Source organism: Suncus etruscus, chromosome 3 (genome assembly GCF_024139225.1).
Source record: "Suncus etruscus isolate mSunEtr1 chromosome 3, mSunEtr1.pri.cur, whole genome shotgun sequence".
NCBI lineage: Eukaryota > Metazoa > Chordata > Mammalia > Eulipotyphla > Soricidae > Suncus > Suncus etruscus.
This window is the reverse complement of record NC_064850.1, coordinates 150,477,404-150,503,417: the sequence shown is the minus strand read 5'-3', so window position 1 is coordinate 150,503,417 and position 26,014 is coordinate 150,477,404. Positions and strand designations below refer to the sequence as shown.

The 26,014-nt window shown below is 41.5% G+C and overlaps 1 long non-coding RNA gene across 1 annotated transcript in view; it reads right to left on the bottom strand.

Annotated features, from left to right (window-relative positions):
* Positions 1-4,009: 4,009 nt before the first annotated feature.
* The window catches only part of LOC126003410 (uncharacterized), a 612,343-nt gene continuing 590,338 nt past the window's right edge, over positions 4,010-26,014 (bottom strand). The window contains exon 3 of the long non-coding RNA XR_007493788.1: positions 4,010-4,020. This is a non-coding gene — a long non-coding RNA (uncharacterized LOC126003410). The remainder of the gene's footprint in view (positions 4,021-26,014) is intronic.

Here is a 26,014-nt window from a genome sequence, read left to right as displayed (position 1 = left end):
TCTTTAAGGTTCTAGAGGTATTGTTCCTCCATTGTTGGTGTGTTCAGTTTTCTGTATCATGTGCTCCATGTTTTTGCTCATTCCCTAAGCTGAAGTCTAGGAAATTATGGTTCCAATGGTTCTGCTCAGTCTCTGTTGTCAGAATTGGGCCTCTGTACTAAGAAGTCTTGATTTTTGTAAAAGACCTGGGCTATAGCCTAGGGTAGGATTTTCCTTAATTGTCTCAAGGTACGTTCTGCCCAGTCACAGTTGTCAAAGTCAGTTTTCTGTAGTTAGTGCTCTTATTTTTCATAGTTCAAAGGACGATACTTCTTCTGATTTCCACTTAGTGTTAGGTGATGTGATAGGACCTCCTGGTCTTAGGTCAAGTTTTCATTTCCTCGCTGTCCTGGTTGTCATATTAACACTGGCACAAGTATATCTCCCAACGCAGCTTAGTTCCTGGTGTTGTTGCATGGGTTTGTTTCAGTTCTACATCTGGGATTTGAGAATGAACTAACACTGTCCAATCTCGTGGAGACTGAATTGTATCCACATGACATATGTCCAGGATGGGAGGCACCCTTGTATAAAAAGTGTGAGTTTTTATCCTTAGAAGATAAGATCTTGTGTCTGAGTCTATGATTTCCCCTTATTTACTGTGCCTATATAAAAACGTATAGTGTCCTTTTGTATTGCTGGTGCTATTCAAGGTAAGGATGACAGGCTACATGTACAGTATCTGTGGTGTGGTCTGAGCTTTTATCACAGGCAAGACGTTTTCTTGGTTTTTGATCAAGCAGCACCAAAACTGGTGAGGGTAGAGAAAATATGTATATATAAAAAATAGAGTATATAGATAAAATCGAGATATATATAAAAAAAGGAAATTGAAAAAAAAAAGGGAAAAAGGTATTTGAAAAAAGAAAGTGACTGGGGAGGCTATCTGTATGTTTAGGAATACATATCTTAAGATACATTATTATAAAGATATTAAGCTAACGTAGGCAATATAGACCTCCCAATTAGGTCTTCTGAGATATTCTTGTGGGGAGTGAAAGCCAAGGTACATTTTTTGTATCACAGACTTTGTTCTAGAGTTTAAGATATGATTTGCGGCATTTCAGAGTCCTATAGTGTCCTTGAGCTGGGGGTTTTGCTGCAGCTAAATCCGGTATCATGCAACCGTCCACGATTTGAAGGTGGTGAGACGGGTCACAAGCTTGAGTCAGGAGGCTTATTGGTTGTGGTTTATTGCTGAGACACAAGATGAGAGATCAAGAGGATGTCATTCTTTGAGGAGCTGGATGGTGGTCTGTTGGGAAGGAGGTCCGTCTTGGTGCCTTATGAGTTAAAAACTGAGGGTAAACAGGGTTAAATAAGGGGGAGATAACAAATCCAGGTTGGGATATGGGGGAGTGGAAAGGTCTCTGGGTGTGGAAAGGCAATATAGAAGAAGGGCTCTATACATTGTATAGATAAAATGTTTAAGGCTAAGGCTCGGTAGTCAGAGAGGACAACTGTATAGAAAGTAACGTTTACTTAGACACTGACTTCAGAGATCTATTTGAGTGCTATCCTCCGTACATAGGATATTCCATTTCCTTACCTACAAATAGTCAAGAATTAGAATATTTATGGACTATGTTAAAAAGGTTATATGTCTGCGCCCGCGCGCTTTTGAAAATGGTTGAGATAAATCTGCTTTAGCTAGCTGTCCAGGGGTTCTTTGGCTAGCTGTCCAGCTCAGTGCCCACCACATACCAGTGCAAGGGACCAACTCTTGGCATGTGGTGTCTCCAGGCCCAGCTCTGGCCTCTGTAGCTTGTGAATGAATGGATAGGGGTGGAGTTTTGCTCCACCCCACCCCATCCCCCAAGGCCCAGGTTACCAGATCAGGCCAGGAAGACCATTCTGGCATGGGGGATTCTGGGCCCCCGGACTGACTGGCAGTCCGGGGGTTCTTTGGCTAGCTGTCCAGCCCAGTGCCCACCATATACCAGTGCAAGGGAGCAACTCACAGGTTTTTTTTTTTTAACTACTGACTTTGATGAGTCTAAACACTCATCTGCCATCAAAAGCAGATGCAGAAAATAGAACACATGGAATCTAAGACACAGCGATCTTTGCGTGAGGCTTAGAAATGCTGTTCAACTTCTGAGAAAATCAGGTATTTTTGTTTAGAGTGAAGAAGGCAGAAAATGATGAGGGATAACATTTTGTAGCCTGGAGCTTGAAGAGGACACTTTAGACAGAGTAAAGCAATTTGTTGGACTTGTAGAGAAGTCAAAGAAATTCCCGGGTAGGTAGAACTCTCACAAAGTGCAAATAACTGAGAATCGATCTTAGATTTTGGTTGCTGGAAATACTTTTTTTGCTTCAGCATCTTTCTTGCCTAAGTGACAGTTTTACTGAGGTGACTTCCTTCCTATCAGTGATATCTTCACCTTTCACCTACATTTGCCTTTTAGCCACTAACTGATTTTCCCAGATGGCTGGATGGTTCCCAGAAGGTAGCACAGGCTCATGAAACATTTACCCTTTAGCACCTGGTTCAACAGGTATAACAGATTTCACAGTGTGCTCTGCACTATGTATATATAAAGGATTTATATATATATATAAATATATATAAAGGATGTATATATATATATATATATATATATATATAAAGGATTTGAATTAGAATGTTTATAGCCATGCTGGAAACAAGAGGTGCTTATGAAAGAGTGTAATAAAAATTCAAATCAATAACAATGATAGGCTGGTACTTTATCTTATACTTTGAGACAGAGGAACATTCTTTTTTTGGAGGGGGAGAATACCAAGCAGCGCTCAGGGATTCCTCCTGGCTCTGTGCTTAGGAATCATTCCTGGCTCAGGGGACCATATGGGATGCCAGGAATAGAACTTGCATCTGTCCTGGGTCAGCCACTCGCAAGGCAAATGCCCTACCCCTGTGCTACCACGCTGGCCCCAGATCATTCTTATGATGAAATGACCAGCAGCCTCAGATCAAAGCGATGTAGAACTTTATCTTGAGTCCATATGGAGAATATTGGGACATTTGAGTTGAATAGTAATAATATATAATTTATTTATATTTTGTGTTTTTTTCTGGACTGGAAGAATTTCTGGCAATGCTCAGGGTTAACTCTTGGTTAGGGCCTGGAGAGGTCTCCTGCCAGGCTCTGAAGACCATATGAATGTCAGGGATTAAACCTTGGCTGGCCACATACAAAGCAACTGCAGTATTTTCTGTGCCATTGCTCCAGCCCCAAAGAATAACATATATTTTGTTTAAATATAGACCAACTTTCCTAAGAGGTAAGATCCCATTCCTGTCCTCAGAAGAATATTTTTATCCTCACTGAAGAATAATCAATTAATTAATAATTCTGTCATTGAATCTCAAATCCTAGACAATTAGAAGCTGACTATCAGCATTCTCTGCAAGGAAACCCATTAAGCAGGATCCTTTTGGGAAGCAATTTTGCAACACAGAACTCGAAAAATGTGCATTTGTGGTGATGTTGCAATCCCATTTCTGGAAATACACCCTAAAGAGATTATGAGGAACACTGATTTATATTCAAAAATTGATTTTAGAGTTATGAATTCAGGAAACACAGCAGTGACTGAAACAAAGATGAATGAGATGTCAGAGCCAGCATTAGGCAGAACCTAAACACAGGCTGGATCTCTGGACATAGAGAACATAAGAAAAGTATCAAGGAGGCTACAATGTCATCTGCAGTTGGAGTTGCAAATGTTTTTTTGCTTATTTTCTTGAGCAAGAGTTCATAGTCAAATGGCTGCAGAAAATAGTGGACTTAATTGACACGTGGTACAGATGATGATTTAGTAGAGACCATTAGTGAACAGTTAGAAAAGATGTTTGTTCTTCAGCAGTGGAGTTGAATTTTTAGAAGATGGAAAAAAAGAGGAAAATTGTCAACAAAATTGATGTGAGGTTGAGTAAGGCAAATGTGGTAAAATGGGACAAATTATGGTAGGAGATGAAACTAGGCCAGTGTTATTCTGAGGATGAATAGATGGACTGAAGGTATGGGAAAGAACAGAGATTGGAGAATAGTTGAGGGTGCAAAGCAGGGGAGTGGGAGGGGCAAGGAAGAAAGAAAAGGAACAGAAGCTGAGGGCATCCAGCATTTTTAGAATCAGGCCTTCAGTGTTCATACCCAAGCCCCTCCCCTGAATCTGCTCATTGCAGGGGCTGGCTGGTGTGCCTCATAGAGAAGCCCGAGGTTGGGTATACAGGGAACCTTGATGGTTTGGGGGCAATGTCAGATCAAGACTTTAGGAAAAAGAGGATGAAGGAGAGTATGAACCCACCTGGTATAAATTTGGGGTAGAAAATTCTACATGAAAAAGCTGTTGGAGAACTATGTTCTTTCTCTTATTAGTATTTGGAGAAGAGTTCTGATTAGAAAAAGTTTCCTTCTAGTGTGTGTGTGTGTGTGTGTGTGTGTGTGTGTGTGTGTGTCTAGTGTCAGAAATTTAATGCAGAGTCTCTTACAAGTAAGGTGAGTGTTCCATCACATAGCTACATGCTTGGCCCTTATTATTATTATTTTTTAATCTTCCATGGCTGAGTTGGAGCAGACAGTAAGGAAACCATCCCTTTAATAAGAATAAGTCTTGGGCTGGTAGATAGTATAACTCTTGCCTTGCATGCAGCCAACCTAGATTCTATCTCTGGCATTCCAGATGGTTTTCCCCTGCACTGCACTGCCAGGATATCACTGTTCCTGACTACAGAGCCATGACTATTTCTAGGTGTGACTCCCAGTTCCCCAAATTGAAATAAAAAATAATAATCCTAAGGTTAGGATAGTGTCCTCAGTAAAACAAGTTTAGTTTAGTTTACAGAGGGCAGCACCTGTGTAACCAGGCAAGAAATAAAAAATTACCATGACTTCAATATTGTGTATTAAAGGTATTGTTGATTGTGTATCACCATATGTCCAAAGATAGAATATTCCAGCACCTTCATGTACTTGCTAACTCTTCTTAATGTACCTGCTAATGGAAGCAGTGGTTCATGTGTTTAGAGCCAGGGAAGAAAAACTGTGTCCAAAAAATGGCCAATTTATCCTTTTGTTAGGGTCTTGAGGTTAACTTAGAACCTGGATATGCCAGTATCTGTCTGCCTCATTCTTGATAAACAACTCTGCTGGACAGAGGCAGGAACTGCCAATCCCATTGACTTTATTGTGGTAAATCATCATAAACTAGCTTTCCCAGGTTCGATAGGAAGTGGAAGTTCAAGTGGAAAGTGCTAGTACAAGGCAGGGATGGTGAGTATGAGAAACTGAAGCCCTGGAGGTATGAAAAATCTGAGCACAACATGATCCCAGGAGGGCACAGCACTGGCAGCCTTGGGATTGAGGGCTGGTCAGATTTGACTGTGACCTTGAAGAAAGAATGACTTGAGCCTTTTGAGACCTCAGGCGTGTGAGCTCAGAGAGCACAAAGTGAAGAAGAGGAGAAAGTCAAGGAAGGAACCTTTGAGTGCAAGTATAGGAAGTGAGAAAGAGTTCACCCCGATTGTATGGCAGAATAGGGAGTGGTAAGGCCTAGGTCTTCATCCTAAGGAAGAGACTATTGCCCTGGCTTGAAGCAGTGTCTTACCTGCACACAGCCTAGATTCACTCTGAGCATGTGGCACCCTCAGGTTCTTAACTTTAGCTGAGTGAAAGCTTCTGGAAGGTTCTATACAAGCTTCTGACTCCTAGTAGAATCCCTTTTGTTCTAGGCAGAGTGGGAAGGTTGGATTTCAGGGCTAAAAGAAGGAAGGATAGTCTTGGAACTACTTAACTATGCCAATCTTCAGATGTGTTCTATTGGGGCAAGATCTTTTGATCTGGCTGAAGCTCCCCACCCTCTTTGGTTTGGGGCCACACTAAGTTGTCTGTACCCAGGACTTACTTCTGGCTCTGCACTCAGGAATCACTTTTGGAAGGGCTCAAGGAACTGTATGGTGTGAGATTTAACCCAGATCAGTTGTGTGAAAGGCAAGTGCTCTCTCTGCTGTACTAGCTGAAGCTAAAGCTAAAACTAATCTGAATTCATAATCAATTGCCACAGGACATTCAGTGGGGTTAGTTTACCAGAGTCTAAGTTCATTCAGATCGGAGTTCTATTAGTCACCTTCCTTTGGCTCAGTAAAAAAAGTCAACTACAATTGGCCACATTTCAAATTCTAGGAACCCTGGAATTCCCTCGAGTCAGCATAAGTGAAATTTGCATCTCACAGCAGGGGGTGGTGATTGATGCTGTCTATACAGCTCATGAGCAAATGGGTTCTGGGCCATGTGGATACACTTGTTGGTATAGGAAGCAGCCAGCTTTTGAATCACAGATGCTGACAGTAAATTGCAAATGTCTCTCTCTTCTAACTTGAAATTACATGACTGCTGTGCCCAGAAGGCAAATCTTCCTGCTGCTAATGCAGCTTTGTTGGCTTCTGGCATGAATATGGGGCCACCATTACCTGACCCATGTATAGGCCTGGTTAGGGCTGTCCCCTGAGAAAACTATCTGCCTGGGGTAGGCTAGTTGTCCAGAAGACTAGAAGTCAATACTCACCTGTATATCTGAAGACTCTCAGGAAGTGTGGGGGGCAGAGGGAAGAGTGTGTGTGTGTGTGGGGGGGCGGGCAGGCAGGGATCCCTGCAACTGCTGTGTATCTGTTGTTGATGATCTGGATGCTGACCCAGGGAGGTAGAATCCAAGCTCCCCTGAGAGCAGCTCTGTAAGCCTTCCTCATGAATTACTGTTGGCTGAAGCAAGAGAGGCATTTCTGTGATGTTGGCGGGCTCAGGAAGCGGTGAGAGGCCTGTGGTGAGCAGAAGAGAATGCAAAACTGTTTGAAGTTAGTGCCGCGGGGGACAGCAGTGTAATTTCCCCCAGCAAAGACAGCCAACCTTTCTTAGAAAAACTTTGCCAAGGGTGCTGCATCTGGCTGTGTTCCAGCATGGGGACAGTCCCAGGCTGGGTGCAAACAGGGACTCACCCAGTTGCAGGTCTTGATGTGCTGTGGCAGTAGCAGCTGGTGTGAGTAAGTCCAGATCACTCTGTGGCATTATTAAGACTTGGTGGCTCATGGCTAGGTGAGCCAGCTAGGAAATCCAGCCCTCACGAGCTGGTAGACAGCAGGGATTGTGGGAGCATTATTTTTGGAGATTGCATAGGATACTTTTATGGTTCCCTGGCATACTCAGCTTAGAGGATGACTCACCCCCATATTTCTGCAGACTTTGTGCTTGAGCTATGGTGCATGCTGGATGAGTAGTTTAGGTTTACCCAGGGACCTGTTCTGATGGTAACAGGGACTTGAGCCTGATGAGTGTTTGGTGTGGGTGCTGGATACTGAGTGTTACTTCCTGTAGAGGCAAAGCAGGGAAGTTAAGCTTTTGGAGGTCTCATGCTTACATGATTTGGGGACTCAGAAAAGATAAGGAGGACTGGAGAGGTGAACAGGGGAGGGGTTAAGGGGTTAAGTCATCTTGCAGGTGACTAATCCAGGTTCAATTCCTACCATTACATATGGCTCTCTGAAGCCAGCCAAGAGTGATTCCCTGAGCACAGGGCCAGGATAATCCCCAAGCACTGCTGGGGGTAGACCTAAACAACAAACAAACAAGAAACAAAAATGGAAAAAAAAAAGGCAATAAAAGCAAGTCTACTGCACTTGCTGGAAAGGAACATGCAAAGTTTACAGGTCCAGAGAATTCACTTTGCTAAAGTCAGGGAAAAGGCATAAAGTCAAAGTCCATTGCTAAGGCTCCTCTAAAATTGTCTGTGAGAATGAAGGATCTCAGTCTTGTTTATACTGTCCTATGGCTTGTCTTCATTCAGGTTATGGAGGATCATACTGTGGACAATAATGTGGTTCCAGAGAATTTCAGACAGATCAACACAATGGGCTGATCATGATGGAAAAATACACCGCATGTATTAGTGATGACCATGTGGAGGCTCGTAATAGAAGTCCTATCCACATGATGTCATCATTGCTGGAAAAATCATAATCATGGGGAGGGTCTTACTAAAAAAAAAAAGCCTTAAAATCATTAGTACACATAGGGAAGAGGCAAGGGCAATGCAGAGCTTTATCCAAATCCAAAGACAAATGAAACATTGGGTAACTATTTGCAACTCAAATAAGAGATAGAGGGCTCATTTTCCTAAATAGAAAGAACTGCTGCAAATCAATAGCCCACAGACCATTAGTCCAAATAGAAAAAGTGGGGTGGATATGAATGAGGAGTTCTCAAAGAAGACAAATAGTTCAAGCACATGGAGTAACATCCCACCTCATGGAAAATAAGACATTCAAACTAAAGCTTTGTTGAGAATTTTATTGTTAGGTGGGGGTGGAATCTAGGTCATTCTGAATGATTCTCAGCCAACCAGGCTGGTATGTTAACAGTAGGAGCTGTGGACATTGTGGTGTTTGGGGTTCCAAGGGTAACAGACAGAAGTGTTCAGGTGACCTGTGGTGCTATGATTGAACCAGGGTCAGTGGCATACAAGGTCCGAATCCTTAATTCTTTAACCCCTGTCCTACTTCTCTGAACCTGTGTTAAAAAATTTTTAGTAGTATTTCTTTTTAATATTTTTCCAGTAAAATTTATATACCCCTTGTAGTCCCTCATGCACTCCAAGATTTGTGATTGCAGAGCCAGGAGTAAGTCCTGAGCATTGCCAAATGTGCCCCCCTCCCAAAGATAGGTCTTTCTAATGAGATAGACAGACAGATGGACTGACTCATTTATTACTTTGATTTTCTTTCACAAAATTCTCATGCTTAAAGTAAAAATTTGACTATAAGGCTATGGTTGAACTTTGAAAATTTTGAAGTTTGGGGCTGGAGTGATATGGGGCCAGAATGATAGCACAGTGGTAGGACATTTATCTTGAATTCTGCCAACCGGGGACTGATTCCAGGCATCCATATGGTTCCCTGAGCTTGCAAGGAGCCATTTCTGAGTGCAGAATTAGGAATGACCCCTGAATGAGCCCTCTGAGTGTGTCCTAAGAATAATAATAATAATAATAATAATAAAAAACAAAATATAAAATATATAAATAAAATATAAAACAAAATATAAAATATAAAACAAAATATAAAATATATAAATAAAATATAAAACAAAATATAAAATATAAAATTTTGAAGTTGAATGGCAAATGGTTCCTATGATTTTGCTTATGCTCATCTTTTAGTTTATGCTGAAACTTTTATTTCTTTATTTGGCCACTGTGCTTTACAATTCTGTTAGAGATAGATAGGGTTTTGTATATACAACATCCCAGTATTATCCCATCTTAATTCTCCTTGTCCTACGTTCTCAGGTTCTATTGCCTTTCTTTGACTATTTGTTATTCCTGTACTGTTTATTTTTTATACACCCTATCCACTGTGCTATGGCTCCAGCCCCAAATATAAGAAAAAAGTATATATACATATAAGTTTTTTCTTTTTCCAGTAAAACTTGGAAAGCTGATGCTAAAATGTAGGAAATACAAAGACACAATAAAAGACTAAAGTGTTGTTGAAAAGGAACCCCAAGGGGGTTCACACACCTTCAGAGAGAAAGATCTGAGGGAAAGATGAACACTGTGAACCATGGCATGGGTCTGTACAGTGACAGGGCCAACTGACTAAGGTAAGAGTCCTCAACAGATGTGCCCATGCGCATTGCTTCATGATAGAGATTTATTGAGCAATGTTTCAGTAGACAATTTTGTCATTGTGTGAACATGATAGCATGTAACTTTATACACCTTAGTGGTACAGTCAGTTCCACATCAAGAACTAGATTGTCTTGCCTTTAGGGACCACATTCATGTATGTGACTAGCTATTGTCTATATATATGCACATATATACATATATCAAAATTAATTTGGATACTGTCATTTTTATACGTATAATGAGTAACATGTAATTTTTTTCTGAATGTAATAGGCAAAAGCTATGTTCTGTAATCATGGGAAAATACTTTTATTACTATTTGATGTCTATGAATTTACTTAATAGGCAAGAACTTCAACATGATAGAAAAGTGTCATAGGGACTGGAGTGGTAGCACAAGCAGTAGGATGTTTGCCTTGCACGCAGATGACCCAGGATGAACCTGGGTTCGATCCTTGGCATCCCATATGGTCCCCCAAGCCAGGAGCTATTTCTGAGTACATAGCCAGGAGTAACCCCTGAGTATCACTGGGTGTGACCCAAAACCCAAACAACAACAACAACAACAAAAAGTTTCATAGAGGTGAAACATCAATAAATTTAACAAAATATTAAATATTCTTTTCCTTAAAAATAAATATTATGAGTGTTAAAAGATGACTCTCGGGAGGAGAAAAGGAAGATATTGCAACCTGTAGCAAATATAAAAGACTTGTATCCAAAATAGAGAGCATACTTATAATCTAACAAGAAAAGACATAGGAAAAATTATTTCTCAAAGTGCTAATGAATTACTTCCCAGGCTAATGAAAATTACTGATCAACTTGCTAGTCACCAGGACTAAGCAATTAAGATTACTAGGTGAAACGATAGGTCCACAAAGTTGGAAAAGTGAGAAATAGAAAATTTGAGTAAGCCAACTCATAATTGCTACTAGTGAATGCACAAGTCAGTATGAAGAGGTAGAATTTATCACCATTTAAGTTGGAAATTTTACACACCTTGTGGGTAGGATGGGTTCAGCTCAGGCCTGAGAATGATAGAAAAGAGGCAGTGGGGCTGGAGTGATAGTGCAGCAGTTAGGGCACTTGCCTTGCATGTGATTGACCTGAGTCTTACCCACAGCATCCCATATGGTCCCCTGGGTAACCTCAGAAGTAATTACTGAGTGAAGAGCCAGGAATAACCCTGGAGCATCATCAGACATGGCCCCAAAACAAAAACAATAAAGCTTATTTATGGGCGCTGGTATGATGTAGAATGGGGAGGGCATTTTCTTGCACAGAGCTGACCCAGAAGGTTTGATCTCTGGCATCTCATATGGACCCTCAAATACCACCAGGAGTGTACAGTCCGGAGTAACAGCTGAGCACTGTTCAGTGTGGTCCAAAAATTGCATTTATTGAAGATAGAGTCAGCATCTCTTTTATATATTGAGTCTCCATGTTTTAGCATGCCTTACACCTTGATTAAAATGAGAACAAAGAGAAACATGAAACATCAAACCAAGCTGACGTTTCTAAAATGAAACACCATGATAATGTTGATTAGGGTTTTTTTTAGATATTTCTGGGAGGATTTTAAATTGGTGTAACACCTGAGAAATGCAATTGGTATTCTCTGCCCAAATAATAAATGCAAATCCTCTAGCTACTACAAAGAGTAGTATCTTTCTATACGACTTAGTATATTTGTGCAAACCAACATTTTTTATTACAAAATCCTTGGAAATCAAGAAATTAAACTAAAGACTAATTGATTAGGTGACTTGGTACATTCATTCCAATGAATTCATATGATTCACAAACCAGCTGGATATTTATTCCATGGACATAACCACGAAGACCATAGCGGGAGTTTTGGTCATTTTCTACTCTTTTTTGTATACCTTTTACAGGTTAACTTATGAAAATTAAAGTGAATAAAACTGAAGTGCAGAACTTTGTAATTTTCTATGACTTTTCTACTTGCAATGCTCTACATATTCTTTTCAAGTTTCTAATCTTCCTGCCTATTTGAATTGTGGCATCTTCTGATTGCTATTGTTATCACTAACTACATGTTTCTAAATGGAACCAACTATTCTCAAGCCACATGAATTGGTTCTTCTGCCATTTATTTCACATCTTCACAGTTTTTATCTGGAGACTTCTGGTGTGTGGCTTAATCAGAGGAGAATTGCCCTATGGTCTCTCAGGCTCGCTCTACTGAAAAGTTACATCAACACTTGGTTGTGGGGCTCCCAGATGCCAGTACAATTTCAGTAATATTGCTTGTACCTTCGCTTACTTGGGGCTATTCTTGGGGGTTCTGATGCCAGCACAATTTTGGCTGGTGCTGGGGATTCAGGAGATCTCACATGTGACTGTTGTGTGCAAGGCCCCAGACCTAAGAGCTATAGGTACCACATTCAGTGATGTGGGTAGCTCCAGAGATCTAACTCACAGCCTCATACTTGGCACACAGGTGCTTTGGTAACTAAACCATTTTCCTTCAGCAGCTTTTTCTCCTCAAATGTCTATTTTATTTAATCTCAATGGTCTTGAAGACATGTATTATGAAGCCAAAAAAGATTTCTCTCTCATTGTCAATGTAGTTGAACTTTCAGAGATATAAAATCTATTAATTTGAAATTAGATAATTCTTGGCCAGGGAGATAGATGACTCAGGGACTGATTCCATACTTAACATGGATGAGACCCACCTACATGGGTTGGGGTTTGATCTCTGGAACCACATGTTTTTATAGTTATACCAGAGGAGGTCCTCCCCCACCCCATGAACACCATGCTGGGAATATCCCTTGAGCACTATTGAGTTTAATCCCCAAAGACTTCCCTCCAATTCATTTTACTCATGTTTTTTTGTAAGAATATTCATTAAAACCTTTTCATAAAAATGAATCTGAGGGTGGAAAACAGAAACTAAACATCAAGGATTACATCCCAAAGGGCTCCAGGATCATATATGGTGCTGGGTTTGAATCTGGTGGGATACATTTTAGACAAGTGCCTTACTGCTGTCCTATTGCTTCAGGCCAGAAGGATTAAGCTGGGCCCAGTATGTGGGCCTTGAGCACCTCACTCCTCCTGCTTGTTCACAGAGGCAGCTGCCACTTAACTTAAGTACTGGAGCCCCATAGAAGGGTCCAGTGTCCCAGCCAACAGATCAGGGCTTCAGTCTGGGATATCATATGTTGTTTCCAAAGACAGGGGCTGCCTCTGTCCCTATGGAGAAAAGTGTGAATCTTTGGGCTGAGACATAATATGTGGCCACATTATTAGTAATGGAAGATGGTGTCAGAGGAAGACTCTGGGCATGTCTGCTGCTACCTGACACACACAGGTGGTCTGTAGACTGAGGTGCTTCTGAGAAAAGTGGGAGCCAGAATAGTACAGGGGTAGGCATTTGCCTATTGTCCACTTGAGTTTAATTTCCAGCATTCCACAAGGTCTTTTGAGCCCATAAGGAGTGGTCCCTGAAAGCAGAGCCAGGAATAAGCCCTGAGCATTGTGGGGTGTAGCCCCCAAGCAAACAATAAACAAGAGAATAACTTTTGCAGCTTAAGACTCCCAGTCTGGGGCCCGGAGAGATAGCACAGCGGCGTTTGCCTTGCAAGCAGCCGATCCAGGACCAAAGGTTGTTGGTTCGAATCCCGGTGTCCCATATGGTCCCCCGTGCCTGCCAGGAGCTATTTCTGAGCAGACAGCCAGGAGTAATCCCTGAGCACCACCGGGGGTGACCCAAAAAACAAAAAACAAAACAAAAAAAAAGACTCCCAGTCTTCGAGGTGACTGAGGTGATTTGGGCAGAAGTGTCCCAGGAGCTAGGGAGAATATAGCATTTTGTCCCTCAGGAGAAGGATAGAAGCTGCTTACAGGCTGTACCTATGAGTTTGTTCCTGTTTAGCTGCTGTCACTTAAGAAAGCACCAAGGCTTTATGGTACTACTTGGTCATTCTTTCTCTGGAGTTGAGGACGCTGAGCCAGTAGTAACAGAAGGAGGCTCCTCAAAGCTTCCCAAGGCTGCATGGAGCTGGTGCCGCACATTTGGATAAGCCATTGGCCATCTACTGTTGGCTTGCAGAGGTTTCCAGCTAAAGATACAAACTTCTGCAGTTCTAAGGTTTCTCATGGCCTGCTGCTGAGTTTCACCAGGTAGGTCCCTAGAGTTACAGGCAACTGCCTTCATGCTCCTCTGGAAACTGTGCACACAAGTTTCTTTTCTTTTCTTTCTTTTTTTTTTTTTGCATCTGAACTTCATCCTAGATGATTATCTGAGTGGACCCTGAGGTTGCATGTACCATGCCCCTGCTTATGACAGTGCACTCCAAACCACCAAACTAGGGAGGGAGGAAGCAAAGAGCCCAGAGGGTGGTCGTGGTTGAGGTCCAAGGAGCTCTGCCAGGCTGTGCAGGGAGTGGAGACAAGTCAGGCCAGGACAGCAGAAGCGAGCCAGGGATTGATGGAGAAATGACTCCTGGGTGCCAAATGTGTTTATTCTTGGCAAAAAGCAACTTCCTTTTCAGAGAAATGAGGCCCAGTGAGGACACAAAGCATTTATCAAGAACCACTCTGTGGATCCAGGGCTCAGTGCCTAGTGTTGAGGCCTTACATGCCCTAGGAGACCCTTAGGTGGGGGGACAAGGAGAGACCCTGTGAGGGTCTGTAGTATCAGAAAGGCCCTGGTGTTTAGAGAATGCTAGGGCCTCTTGCAGTATTGGCAGGTGCCAAAGGCTATGCTGTTCACTCTTGGAACCTGTTCTTTCCTGCTGGGTATCCAGGTGAGATTCACAACTGCAGCAATGATGTGCTTCCTCAGCAGTCACCCCTTCAGTTCTGGGGCTGCAAATATGGTTCTCAAAGTTGCGGGGGGCAGACTGGGTATTCAAGGCAACTGCACTCAGCTCAGTTCTTGCAACCATGCATGGTTACTTTGACTTGTGGGAGGATCTTGTATGTTCTTTCTCTCTGCCCACTGTGTCCCTGAGTGAGTCTGTCTATATCCAAATATCTCTCCTGTCTTCTTGGGGGTGTGCTTTTGGGCCACACTGGGAAGTGCCTAGGGCTTACTCCTGGCCCTGTGCTCAGGTATCATTTTTGGTAGGGCTCAGGGATCCCTATGGAATGCCAGGGATCAAACTGGTATTGGCCATGTGAAAGACAAGCACAAATTCCTGTACTGTCTTTGAGTCCCCTAAACCTCTCCCATTTTATAAGGACATTGAGTGGCTTAGTCTCTGCTTTCTTGTCCCTTCATTTTTACTTGACTCCTGCAAAGACCCTTAATTTAGGTTAAGTCACATTCACAAGTACTGTGGGAGGTAATTTTTACACATTTTAGGGGTCTTCAATTCAGCCATACATTGAAGATTTTATTTTTTATTCTGTTTTATAAATCTTTATCTAAGCACCATGATTATAAGCATATTTGTAGTTGGGTTTCACTCATAAATAGAATAACCCCCTTCACCAGTGCAACATTCCCACCACCAAAGCCCCCCCCCCACCTTGCCTGTATTCCTGACAGGCATTCTACCTCTCTCATTCTTTAACATTGTCATGCGAGTTGTTAGTGTACTTATTTCCCTAACAGCTTTACCACTCTTTGTGGTGAGCTTCAAACTGTGAGCCTATTCTTCCAACCCTTCCAGATCTTAACTCTCTGGGCCTTATTACAATAATGTCTTTAAATTTTCTTAAAACTCATAGATGAGTGAGAATATTTTATCTCTATCTCTCTCCCTCTGACTTATTTTACTCAACATAATAATTCCATGTACAACCAAGTATAGTAAAATTTCATGACTTCATCTTTTTTGGCAGCTGCATAATATTCCATTGTGTATATGTACCACAGTTATATTGAAGATTTTAGCTTTTCCTTTCTGTTGTAGGTACTTCCACCCACACTAAAAAGCCCCTAAGCACATATGCAAGTCAGGATCCAGGTCATTGGGCTCCCTGGAGATATGCTTTCAGGGTCTACATCAGGGGTCTCAAACTTAATTTACCTGGGGGCTGCAGGAGGCAAAGTTGGGGTGAGGCAGGGCCGCATAAGGGATTTCACAAAAAAAGTCCTCAAACGTCATTATTAACAGTTTTAATTATTTCTTCTGAACATGAATAGAACATTGAGTGATGATCATGAACAATTCTTCTGAACATGGCATCCTTGCTGCCAGAGACTTCACAGTGCTTCTTCTCACAAATCTTAACCACATTGGCTTTAGAGAGGAAGCAGTTGAGACCCTCAGTATGACTTGAAGATGATCATCATTAAGTCTAGACCTGTACTTTGACTTATTGAAGTTCAATGTGGAGAATAACTTTTCACACAAATATGTGCTCCAAAAAAGGCACATGGTGCGCTTGAACATTCGGGAAAGCTCAGGGAAGCTGGGGGGCAATTCTCTCAAAAATTGCCCATGCATGTCTGTTTTTCCACTAATCTCCCTGAACTTGGCTTTGAGATCAGAGTTTCATTGCAGGTCAATGAGCTCCATTTGAAAGCACAGGAGGGGTATCTTGCACATCAAAGGAAAAGGGGTCCACAAAAATTTGGAAAGTGGCTCTGTGCTTTTTGAAGTCTGCAAATCTGTGATCAAATTCCTTCTCTAGCTTAAAAATAGCATCAACATATTTCTCACCACTGAATGGTATGCCTGCATCCACAAGTGCCTTGTATGCTGGGAAATGGCAAAGGTTTTTCTGAGAGAGCTGGGATTTCCATAACACAAGTTTTGTGGAGAATGCTCTCACTTTGTCATAGGCAGCACTGATAAGCTGCCCCAGGCCTTGTAACATCTTGTTTAGTACATTCAGCTTATGTGTGATGTCAACAAGAAAACCTAAGTCCATGAGCCATCTGTGATCACTCAACTCAGAAACAGCATTCTTTCACTTCTTCTGTCAACTCAAAAAATCTTTTCAGGTCATTTCCCCTGCTGAGCCAACATACCTCGGTAAAATAGAGCACATCTCCATATTCTGACTCCATTTCCTCTAAAAAAGCATGGAACCTCCTGTGCTTTAAGCTCCTGGATCTTATTTGGTTGATGCATTTCACAACAACAGACATCACATTGTCACACGGCAGGTATTTACTGCAAAGGGCCTGCTGATTGATAATGCAGTGAAGAGCAATGGTCTTCTCTACACCCTCCTCTTCAAGTTTTTTTTGAACAAGTGCCACCAGTCCATTTTTCCTTCCTGTCATCAATGGCGCTCCATCGGTTATTATTCCAACAAACCTCTTCTTCCATGTCAAACCTGCATTCTCAATGGCATCACAAAGATGCCGAAATATTTCATTAGCGGTGGTCTGGCCATGCATTGGAATTATTGTGAGCAGCTCCTCTGTCAACTCAAAATTGCAATCAATACCACAGACATAAATTGTGAGCTGTGCAGTGTCTGTTATATCTCTGCCCTTGTCAAGAGCAACTGAGTACGGATCAAAACATTTGACTTTCTCACATAGTTGATGATAAATGTCACTTGACAAATTCAGAAATGCACTCTGGCACAGTGTTGGCAGAAAGGCTGATTTTGCTAAACTGACCTTTCTTTTCCATACAGATAATACTTGCAGCCTGTAACATGCATTTTTAAACAAACCCTCCTTCTGTGAATGGTTTCCCTGCCTTAGCAATCATCTCACTAACCATGTAACTAGCTTCGACTGATGCAACATTCTCTTTGGTTGCTTTCTTGAATAAATCTTGTTGCCTCATTAGACATGCTTTAAGACTGGCAACCCGCTAGGCTCTTTCATTTCCTTGATATTTTGCACATTCCTCAGCATGTTTAGTTGAATAATGGCGTTTTAAAGTTGTATTCCTTGTGCACTGCAACTTTCTCTGAGCAAATAAGACATGTGGGGATGCCCCTGTGCTCAACAAAGAAATACTGCGTCTCCCACTTTTCCTGAAATTGTCTGTGCTCGTCATCAATCTTTCTCTTCACTGCAGGCTTTGATGAAGTCATGATGAAGGTACGACAAAATCTAATTCTGTAATAAACTTCTCTTCCTTAGGCCTCTGATAATGCAAGGGACAGCGGGCAGGAGCAGTGGAAATGATGTCTGCGCTAAGTGCAAAGTATTCGCGATTATTCGCTTACTGAATATTCGCAATAAAAAACCATATTAGTAACAAAAAAATCACAAAAAATCGAATTAAACATTTGCATACCCTGAATGGAACTGCTCGGGGTATGCAAATGTTTAATGCGATTTTTTAATAATATCTTTATTTAAGCACTTAGATTACAGACATGATTATAGTTGGGTATCAGTCATGAAAAGAACACCCCCTTCACCAGTGCAACATTCCCACCACCAATGCCCCCCATATTTGTCCTCCTCTCCTCACCTGTATTTAAAACAGGCTGTCTACATCCCTTATTCATTAACATTGTTATGACAGTTGTCAGTGTAGTTATTTCTCTAACTTCAGTCACCACTCTTTGTGGTGAGCTTCATATCGTGAGCTGGTCCTCCTCGCCCCTCATCTCTATTATCTCTGGGAATTATTACAGTAATATCTTTTATTGTTCTTAAAACCCATAGATGAGTGAGACTATTCTGTGTCTATCTCTCTCCCACTGACTTATTTCACTCAGCATAATAGATTCCATGTCCATCCATGTATAGAAAAATTTCACGAATTCATCTTTTCTGATAGCTGCATAATATTCCATTGTTTAAATGTACCAGAGTTTCTTTAGCTATTCATCTCTTTAAGGGAATCTTGGTTGTTTCCAGAGTCTGGCTATTGTAAAAAAATACTGCAATGAATATAGTATAAGGAAGGTATTTTTGTATTGTGCTTTTAGTTCCTAGGGTATATCCCTAGGAGTGGTATAGCAGGATCCTATGGGAGCTCAAGTTCCAGTTTTTTGAAGAATTTCCATATTGTTTTCCATAAAGGCTGGACTAGATGGCATTCCAACAAGCAATGAAAGAGTTTCTTTCTCTCCACATACTCACCAGCACTGATTGTTCTTGATCTTTGTGATGTATGCCAGTCTCTGTGGTGTAAGATAGTACCTCATTGTTGCTTTGATTTGCATCTCCCTGGTAATTAGTGATGTAGAGCATTTTTTCTTTTTTTTTTCCAGGGAGGGCAATTAGTGATTTATTTATCTATTTTTATTTTTTTAAATATTTTTATTTAAACAACTTTATTACATGCATGGTTGTGTTTGGGTTTCAGTCATGTAAAGAACACCACCCATCACCAGTGCAACATTCCCATCACCAATGTCCCAAATCTCCCTCCTCCCCACCCAACCCCAGCCTGTACTCTAGACAGGCTTTCTATTTCCCTCATACATTCTCATTATTAGGATAGTTCAAAACATAGTTATTTCTCTAACTAAACTCATCCCTGTTTGTAGTGAGCTTCATGAGGTGAGCTGTAACTTCCAGTTCTTTTCTCTTTTGTGTCTCTTTTATTGCAAGAATGTCTTTCATTTTTCTTAAAACCCATAGATGAGTGAGACCATTCTGCGTCTTTCTCTCTCTGACTTATTTCTCGAAGCATAATAGAACCAATGTACATCCATGTATAGGAAAATTTCATGACTTTATCTCTCCTGACAGCTGCATAATATTCCATTGTGTATATGTACCACAGTTTCTTTAGCCATTCATCTGTTGAAGGGTATCTTGGCTGTTTCCAGAGTCTTGCTATGGTAAATAGTGCTGCAATGAATATAGGTGTAAGGAAGGGATTTTTGTATTGTATTTTTGTGTTCCTAGGGTATATTCCTAGGAGTGGTATAGCGGGTCCTATGGGAGCTCGATTTCCAGTTTTTGGAGGAATCTCCATATTGCTTTTCATAAAGGTTGAACTAGATGGCATTCACATAGCAGTGGATAAGAGTTCCTTTCTCTCCACATCCCCGCCAACACTGCTTGTTCTCATTCTTTGTGATGTGTGCCAATCTCTGAGGTGTGAGGTGGTACCTCATAGTTGTTTTGATTTGCATCTCCCTGATGATTAGTGATGTAGAGCATTTTTCATGTGTCATTTGGCCATTTGTATTTCTTCTTTGTCAAAGTGTCTGTCCATTTCTTCTCCCCATTTTTTGATGGAATTATATTTTTTTTCTTGTAAAGTTCTGTCAGAGCCTTGTATATTTTGGAGATTAGCCCCTTATCTGATGGGTATTGGGTGAATAGTTTCTCCCACTCAATGGGCGGCTCTTGTATCTTGGGCACTATTTTCTTTGAGGTGCAGAAGCTTCTCAGCTTTATATATTCCCATCTGTTAATCTCTGCTTTCATTTGCTTGGAGAGTGCAGTTTCCTCCTTGAATATGCCTGTAGTCTCAATGTCCTGGAGTGTTTTGCCTATGTGTTGTTCTATATATCTTATAGTTTCAGGTCTGATATCGAGGTCTTTCATCCATTTAAATTTAACCTTCGTACATGATGTTAGCTGGGGGTCTAAGTTCAATTTTTTGCAAGCGGCTAGCCAGTTGTACCTACACCACTTGTTGAAGAGGCTTTGTTTGCTCCATTTAGGATTTCTTGCTCCTTTATCAAAAATTAGGTGATTGTATGTCTGGAGAACATTCTCTGAGTATTCAAGCCTATTCCACTGATCTGAGGGCCTGTCTTTATTCCAATACCATGCTGCTTTGATAACTATTGCTTTGTAGTACAGTTTAAAGTTGGGGAAAGTAATTCCTCCTATATTCTTTTTCCCAATGATTGCTTTAGCTATTCTAGGGTGTATATTGTTCCAAATGAATTTCAAAAGTGCCTGATCCACTTCTTTGAAGAATGTCATGGGTATCTTTAGAGGGATCGCATTAAATCTGTACAATGCTTTGGGGAGTATTGCCATTTTAATGATGTTAATCCTGCCAATCCATGAGCAAGGTATGTGCTTCCATTTCCTTGTGTCCTCTCTTATTTCTTGGAGCAGAGTTTTATAGTTTTCTTTGTATAGGTCCTTCACATTTTTAGTCAAGTTGATTCCAAGATATTTGAGTTTGTATGGCATTATTGTGAATGGGGTTGTTTTACTTAATGTCCATTTCTTCCTTATTACTATTGGTGTATAGAAAGGCCATTGATTTTTGTGTGCTAATTTTGTAGCCTGCCACCTTGCTATATGAGTCTATTGTTTCTAGAAGCTTTTTCATAGAGACTTTGGGGTTTTCTAGGTAGAGTATCATGTCATCTGCAAACAGCGAGAGCTTGACTTCTTCCTTTCCTATCTGGATTTCCTTGATATATTTTTCTTGCCTAGTCTCTATAGCAAGTACTTCCAGTGCTACATTGAATAGGAGTGGTGAGAGAGGACAGCCTTGTCTTGTGCCAGAATTTAGAGGAGAGGCTTTCTGTTTTTCTCCATTGAGAACAATATTTGCCTCTGGCTTGTGGTAGATGGCCTTAACTATATTGATAAGGGTTCCTTCCATTCCCATCTTGCTGAGAGTTTTGATCAAGAATGGGTGTTGGACCTTATCAAATTCTTTCTCTGCATCTATTGATATGATCATGTGATTTCTATTTTTCTTGTTGTTGATGTTTTGTATTATGTTGATAGATTTATGGATGTTAAACTAGCCTTGCATTCCTGGGATGAAACCTACTTGATCTAGTGGATGATCTTCTTAATGAGGCATTGAATCCTATTTGCCAGGATTTTGTTGAGGATCTTTGCATCTGTATTCATCAGCGATATTGGTCTGTAATTTTCTTTTTTGGTAGCATCTCTGTCTGGTTTAGATTCAAGGTGATGTTGGCTTCATCAAAGCTATTTGGAAGTATTTCTGTTTTTTAAATTTCATGAGTCTTGCCAGGATTGGTACAAGTTCCTCTTGAAACGTTTGAAAGAATTCATTAGTAAATCCATCTGGGCCTGGACTTTTGTTTTTGGGCAGACATTTGATTACTGTCTTAATTTCCTCAATAGTGATGGCTGTGTTTAGATATGCTACATCCTCTTCATTCAACCATGGAAGATTATAAGAGTCCAAAAATTTATCCATTTCTTCCAGGTTTTCATTTTTAGTGGCATATAGCTTCTCAAAGTAGTTTCTGATTACCCTTTGGATCTCTATCATATCAGTAGTGATCTCTCCTTTTTCATTCCTAATATGAGTTATCAAGTTTCTCTCTCCTTCTTTGTTAGTTTTCCCAGTGGTCTATCAATCTTGTTTATTTTTTCAAAGAACCAACTTCTGCTTTTGTTGATCTTTTGGATTGTTTTTCGTGTTTCCACTTCATTGTTTTCTGCTCTCAGCTTTGTTATTTCCTTCTGTCTCCTTATTTTTGGGTCCTTTTGTTGAGTGCTTTCTAATTCTATGAGCTGCGTCATTAAGCTATTCAGGTATGCCCCTTCTCTTTCTGGATGTGTGCTTGCAAAGCTATAAATTTTCCTCTCAGTACCACTTTTGCTGTGTCCCATAGGTTCTGATAGTTTGTGTCTCCATTGTCATTTGTTTCTAGGAAGGTTTTGATTTTCTCTTTGATTTCATCTTGGACCCACTGGTTATTCAGTATTAGGCTGTTTAACTTCAAGGTATTAAAGTTTTTCTTCAGTGTACCTTTGTATTTCACATATAATTTCAGGGCCTTGTGGTCAGCGAAGGTAGCCTGCAAAATTTCTATCCTCTTGATATTATGGAGGTATGTTTTGTGTGCTAGCATGTAGTCTATCCTGGAGAATATCTGATGTACATTAGAGAAGAATGTGTATCCAGGCTTCTGGGGGTGGAGTGTCCTGTATATATCTACTAGGCCTCTTTCTTCAATTTCTCTTTTCAGGTCTAGTATATTCTTGTTGAGTTTCCGTCTGGTTGACCTGTCAAGTGTTGACAATGCCGTGTTGAGGTCTCCCACAAGTATTGTGTTGTTATTGATATTATTTTTCAGATTTGTCAACAATTTTATTAAATATTTTGCTGGCCCCTCATTTGGTGCATATATGTTTAGGAGAGTGATTTCTTCCTGCTGTATATATCCCTTGATTAATACAAAATGTCCATCTTTGTCCCTTACAACTTTTCTAAGTATAAATTTTGCATCATCTGATATTAGTATGGCCACTCCAGCTTTTTTATGGGTGTTGTTTGCTTGGATGATTTTCTTCCAGGCTTTTAATTTTGAGTCTATGTTTGTTCTGACTATTCAGGTGTGTTTCTTTTAGGCAGCAGTAGGTTGGATTGAGTTTTTGATCCATTTAGCCACTCTCTGTCTCTTAACTGGTGCATTTAGTCCATTGACATTGAGAAAAAGAATTGTCCTGGGAGTTAGTGCCATATTTATATCGAAGTTTGGTGTGCCTGTTGATCAGTCTTGTTTGTCTGTTAAACCATGTATTATTCCTTCAAACATGAAAGTGAGTTTTGCTGGGTGCAGTATTCTAGGCAAAGCATTTATTTCATTGAGTTTTGTCACTATGTCCCACCACTGCCTCCCGGCCTTGAGTGTTTCTGGTGACAGGTCTGCAGTATATCTCAAGTATGTTCCCTTGAATATAATTTCTCTTTTCGATCTTGCTGCTTTCAGAATTCTGTCTCTATCTGTGGGATTCATCATTGTGACTAGGTTGTGTCTTGGGATGCTTTTTCTGGGATCTTTTTTAGTTGGTACTCTTCGGGCATGCAGGGTTTGATCGCATGTATTCATTAGCTCTGGTAGTTTCTCTTTAATGATGTTCTTGACTGTTGATTCTTCCTGGAGATTTTCTTCCTGGGTCTCTGGGACTCCAATGATTCTTAAGTTGTTTCTGTTGAGCTTATCATAGACTTAATTTTCATCTATTCCCATTCTTTGAGTAATTTTTCCATTGTTTGATCATTTGCTTTAAGGCTTTTTTCCAATTTCTTCTGCTGTATGGAGTTGTTATTCATTGTAGCATGAAATAATTAACGATGGGGCTGGATGGCGGTGGATGGCGATGGATTTCTTTTTGCCATCCCAGGCCACGTGGCTCAGCAACCCCATGAACCGGCGAGTTTCAGGCCCAGGTGAAGCGCGAAATCACTCACTCACAGTCAGGCTTCAGGAAGCATTAACTTTATTCATGCCCTATCCACCACATGTGTGTGGCCTACTCATAACCTTTCATGCATTCAGCCATTCTAGGCTAGCCCTGCGTCTTAACTCACTTCAGCCATCTTCAGGGCCAAAGGAAATGGCCAAAAGGCCTGAATTCCCTCGGTTCCAGCCTTATCTACTTTTTCCAAGACCCCTCCCAGGAATGGGAGGTCTTGCAGGTAAGGTCACACCTATTATCCGGTTCCCAAGACCCCTCCCAGAATGGGTGGGTCTCAGGTACACCACAATTCATCTCATCTTCCAGTGTACTAATTCTATCCTCAGCTGCTGTTAACCCGTGGGAAAGCTTAACCATGTTTTTCTTCAATTCATCAACTGAGCTTTTCAGACCTGTTATTTGACCTGAAATTTCAGTTTGGAGTTTCCTGATTTCTATCTTCATATTCTCTTGATTCTTATTAGTGTTCTGTTTTATACTTTCTTTGAGTTCTTTGAACATCTTCCATATTGTGACTCTAAACCCCTTATCTGAGAGACTGACTAGTTGGTTGGTCATGTTCAAGTCATCAGAGTTGCCATCATCATTCTCTATGTCTGGCGCTGGCCTGCGTTGTTTCCCCATTGTCACACTTGTATTGTGGGTTTTTCTACATGTTGTGGTTGTATTCATTGGCTAAATGATATGCAAGGCTGGGAAGCGAAGTGGAGCGGCTGTGCTCCTCTGGTTCCACCCTTTCTGGGATTGTAAACTGACCTCCAGTGAAGGCTCCAGGGAAGGCGAGCCATCCGCAGATGAGACACACACAGGATGAAATCAGGCCTAAAATGGAGCACAGCAAAAAAGACAGGCAGATAAGGGTGCTGGCATCTGAGTTCCAGCAGAGTTCAGCGGCTTCCCCTTTCTGGGTGTGTAAGCTCACCTCCAGGGAAGGCTCCAGGGAAGGCAAGCCATCCGCAGATGAGCCACACACAGGATGAAATGAGGCCGAAAATGGAGCACAGCACAGAAGATAGGCAGATAGGGGTGCTGGTATCTGAGTTCCAGCAGAGTTCCTCAATTTTGTCTCTCACTCTGAAGCAGGCAGGATCACCGGCAGGAACACTGATGAAATCCAGTCTCAGGCAGCTGGAAACTGCATGGCCCAAGATGGCTTCTGCGCCCTTCTGACTCCCAGCAGAAACCAGCAGGAATCAGTGTGTGTACATCCCGACCCACCTCTGAAGAAGGCAGGATCACCAGCAGGAACGCTGATGAAATCAGTCTCAGGCAGCTAAAAACAGCATGACCCAAAGATGGCTTCTGCATCCTTCTGACCACTAATGCAATTTTGTGGCGATGCTCAGGGGTTACTCCTGGCTGTCTGCTCAGAAATAGCTCCTGGCAGGCACGAGGGACCATATGGGACACCAAGATTCGAACCAACCACCTTTGGTCCTGAATCGGCTGCTTGTAAGGCAAACGCAGCTGTGCTATCTCTCCGGGCCCACTAATGCAATTTTTATTGCGATTATTCAGTAAGCGAATAATCGCAAATACTGCGATATTTGAAGGCCACAAAATGTACGGAGGGCCGCAAACGGCCCGCTGGCCGCGACTTTGAGACCCCTGGTTTACATGCAGCCGCTTCTCTTTATAGGTAGTCATAGTGCTGTTTTGGATCAAAGACTAGCAGGCTGCCACCTCCACCGGGCCTTCTGGCTGGCTATGCATAACCTGTTTCCAAGGATTTGGTCAGCATATTTTTCAGACTATGCAGTCTCTGTATCACCCTTATTAGACTTGGACATGTTTAGTGTCTATTCTCAGTTTTAGGGGCTTCATGTGCAGTGCTGAGAACCTTGTGTCCCTCTTCCCATCAGTCAGTTGCTTTTGCTCCCCTGCAAAGACACAGAAGGTGGGTGTGAATCTCCTGCAATGAGACTGTGCTTAGTACTGTCTGAGCTCACATTCAGCCACAGCCACCTCACTGGATGTGAAGGTGTTAGCAGAGTCTGGACATTTTGAAGCTCTATGCACTGGCCTGCCCCCCACTTCCCTCCTGCATTGAATTCCTACCCTGGCCTCCCCAGACTGCCATGGAGTCACATTTAGCTCTGCCTTTAAGTTCAGCTTTAACACATGCCAAGTCAGGCCCAAAGTAGATACAGGGAGGAGGGCAGTGATCGAACCCCAAGATATTGGGGTCTTCCTTTCTCTATGATTTAGGCCAGCCCCCACCTCAGCTGCATTGTGAACACTTGTGAATTCTATGCAGGTCCCTGAGCCTCATGACTTTGCCATGTCACA